The sequence below is a fragment of the Chiroxiphia lanceolata genome, chromosome Z (genome assembly GCF_009829145.1).
Source record: "Chiroxiphia lanceolata isolate bChiLan1 chromosome Z, bChiLan1.pri, whole genome shotgun sequence".
Lineage (NCBI taxonomy): Eukaryota > Metazoa > Chordata > Aves > Passeriformes > Pipridae > Chiroxiphia > Chiroxiphia lanceolata.
Genome location: NC_045671.1, coordinates 439,397 through 443,216, shown reverse-complemented (window position 1 = coordinate 443,216; position 3,820 = coordinate 439,397). Strand labels below are relative to the sequence as shown.

Sequence of the window (3,820 nt, the reverse complement as noted above, 5' to 3'; positions counted from 1 at the left end):
TTAATTTGAGGTCTTTTGCCCTCTTTCCTGATCAATTGTACAGGTAACTTTTAGATACATATTTTTCGTATTTTTCTACTATTAGGGCAGACTCCATGTTAGTATGACTACTACTGCTACTCCTCCTCCTCCTCCTCCTCCCCATAAACCTGTCATCTTTACACATCCCAAAAGAGGGACATTCCACCCCAACCCACACCAGCTGAAAGCAGCCCCTGCTCACTGAGGGGTTTCTAAATGTGGAGGTTTGTGCAATGCTCTTGTGTACTATCTGGACAAGGTCCTGGGAGGTGTGTGCAATTCCTGGGTTTGCCAGTTTGTTCAGACAGGCTCAGCTGGAGCCAGGCTCTTCCCCCCACCTCCCAGGTGTGCTGGAAAGTAAAATCCTTTAGAAATGTGACAGGCTTTTTGACAGTTCTGAAGAATTCCTGTGCAGAGCAGACAGTACACCCAAATTAAAAAAAGAAAAAAGATGGCACTGTGACCTGAAGAACCCATCAAATCAGTCTCGCTGGCAGAAGTAAGCAATTAATATGCAGCCAGAGTAAACACTCTTCATCTCAGGGTTCAGCAAAACAGGCAACTGAACCCCCTGTATTTTGCATTTTTCCCTCCCCACATCTGTGAAGGAACAGAGAAAATCGAGGTCTCAGAGCTTTTTTTCCATGCCTTAGTCTGACTAAAGGTGACTGGCTCAGCGCAGCAAGGGCCATCTCCCTCCCCCAGATCAATATTTTAATATGGCTTATCAGAGCAAGAATGGGTTGTTTATTTAAGACCTCAGGATCCCATAAAGGGAGAGGGAAAGTTGTCCACTGGACCCAGAGGCTTGCAACAGCCGACCACTGCTGGGAACTCGGGAAAGGAAACCAAGACCCCAATGATCCCAATACGCTGACAGTCAGCAAAATGTCCTGCAAGAGAACCCCCGTTCTGCCAAGCCCTGTCAGCACTCCAGAGGATCCTTTGGCAGTTGTCTCTGATGGTAAGTGCCTTCTCTTGTGCTCAACTTGTGTGAGGAAAAGGAAATGCTAAAAGATATTAACCAACTAAGCCAGTGCAGGTGGCTTTGAACACCGAGCATTTCAGCACAGCAAAATATCTGCACGTGCCCGAGGCCCACCTGGGTAATTTAACAGGATTCAATGTCTTGGACCCAGAGATCTCTGCCTGCACTGATTAGGGCAGCAAAAGGTACCCCAAGTGTTTATTGTTTAAAAAAAAAAGGGGTGGTGGGGAAGCTGACAGACTTCCCAGGGAAACAGGAATGCTTCAGGTCCGGACATACGGGAAGGAGAGGTTCTGTCATCCACCTCAAAAAACCCTCTTGAAAAGCCTCTTGTTCTTCATAATGATCCTCTCAACTGAAAGATTCTAATAATGTTCTTTACACAGATGTCCAGCAAAAGAAAAGCAAAAAAAGGGATTATTTTTCTCCAATGACTACACTTTGCTTTCTCCCAGTACTGACCTGTAACTTTCCCATGGCTTTGGGGTTTTTCTTCCCTTGCAATACTAAAAACTAGTGGTCATTTCTCTTTCTTCCATTACCTCTTGTCTTGGAAATATTCATGTTGAATTGCTGGAAGCTTCCATGTAGCTGTGGGACTACAAACTGCCTGCTTGCAGCTGCCCCAGCTGCCTGGCTTTCTCCTGCCATACACATTCTGCAGCCTAGAGCCCTTCCACCAGGCTCTCCTGCTCTGCCCAGGACTGCCAGGCTTTTCCTCAGAGAGCTTCAGCAGAATAAAATCCTGTCTGACCTTCCCTCTCTGCTGCAGAGAGAAAGCTGAGTAAAATGTGTATGAGGAAAGAGGGAAAAACACTAATACTGAGATAAATTAGAAAGCTGGGTACAGCACCTCTGTCCTCCTGGCATTCAATTCTCACTCCCACCAGCTACAGCACAGGCACAGTTACCAAAAACAGCCCCGTGGGCCTCAGGGTTGCAGCTGCATCCTGAGAGAGTGTTCTGGACATGTCCAGGTGTTTGCCCTCATTAACTGCAAAGACTTGGTGCCATGTGATGCTCAGGGTGTGCTCCAAGGCCTCTCCTCCTTCCAGAGACATCTCCTTCATAGCTGGGATGGTACTGGAGCCTGAGCTGTGGATCTGCACATCTGCCTGTTCTCTGTGTGTGCAAACACTCAGCTCTGCCCCACTGCAGCACCACAGACTCCAAGCACAGACACATCAGCAGAACAGGACAATCTCTTAGAGAAGGGTCAGCCCTGCCCAAGCACTTCTAGGCTTGTTTCCGTGGCAGGGGTGGCAATGCCAGCACTGCTGGAATAATCATGTTTGAGAAACCAAACAGTCTGGCCTGGTAACCAGGCACTGAAGGGCCATTTCTCTGCTGTTCTGTTCACCAGCCCAGGGCACTCAGGACCCAGCTCACACTGCCAGCTCATGGCACTGAGTTATCACAAACCCTTCCCTGAGGTTTGATCAGGCATAAATCAGGAGTTAAACTGATCCAGAGCCCTAATGAGTTTGCACTGACCTTTCAACACTGGTGGGACCCAGAAGACTATTGGAGAGTCTGGGTTTATCACATACGGGGAGCAAATTCTCCCCAGGATGTAAAATGAGAATGCATTACTGAGTTAAAAGTAAATGAGAGGGACAGTTGAAAAGACATCCCAACCTCACCACCTGGCACAAGACAACTCAATCTCCTCGCAAGGGGCTTCCAACCAGTCCACACATGATGAATCAGACAGTTCAAATTTCAGTAGCTACCAAAACCAAAGGCTACTACCATTGACTCCAGCCCTGCCTCGTATGTGGGCTACTCAAAAATGCTGCTAAAAACAAGAATATGAAAATCAAATATAATCTCTAGCAGTGTGATTCTTCGGGTCTGACATAGCCATAAAAGTCTGGTGCTGATTCTGAGCTGTCTCCATCAAGAGAAAGACACAGGTCCTTGCAGGACTGACTCATCCCTTCCTTCAGAAATTTGTGTCTAGGACAGCAGAGATTACTTTCTCCAGGTGCCTGTCCCTCTCCCTTGCCTGTGAGGGCACTCTTAAAGCCACTTTGACATTGCTACAGCTGGCTGAGGCAAAATATTCACCTCGAAGCAATTTGGAACCCTGGGTCCCAACTCCTTGTCAGAATCCTGATGTGTCACGTAGAAATATGCATAAACATGGTCTTGTCTCTGTTTTGCAGATCTTTGAAAGCCCCCTTGCTGAAGTCTGCAGAGTGCCTCCACCACCCCTGCCACGGGCTCAGGACGTGCTCCCAGAGCTGTGGAGTGTGACAATGGTGTTTGTGTCCAGTCTATCAAACGCCATTATCACACTAAATAGCTACTGGCAGACAAGGCATCAGGTCAGGAAGGTCTGGGACCTCTGGCACTGCATCTGCCCACTGTGCTGAGGAATAAAGAGCCTGGGTGCATGTACAGCTTGAGGTTTTCTTTTTCCTGCTGGACTGACCAGGACAATAGAAAACTGAAGCCAATTAGCTGATGAAGTGAAACTCCGGCTCTTACTCTGGTACCAAATCACAACATAGGTTTGGAATATTGACTGAGGTGCTCATGACAACCTTCAAACACTTTCCAAAATTCTGATTAAAATCTATTGCCTCTAACTTGAAACATCATTTATCCAGGTTCCACATGCTTTCAGCTTTGCTCCCTTCCACGTCACAATGATTTGAGCACCACACCCAAGCCCACTGCCCTTTGGGAATGGCCCACTCTTTTGGGAATGGCCACTGTTTCCCCACAGATTCTTCTAAAAACTGTTATAAAGAATAGAGATTATCTGTAGGAACTTCCAAAGGCCTAATGAAAGCCAGGCACCAG

At 47.3% G+C, this 3,820-nt stretch overlaps 1 long non-coding RNA gene across 1 annotated transcript; it reads left to right on the top strand.

Moving 5' to 3' along the window:
• Positions 1-801: 801 nt before the first annotated feature.
• On the top strand, positions 802-3,610 carry LOC116780840. The gene is made up of 2 exons (XR_004354663.1): positions 802-985; positions 3,178-3,610. It is a non-coding gene; the product is annotated as an uncharacterized LOC116780840 (long non-coding RNA).
• Positions 3,611-3,820: the final 210 nt, after the last annotated feature.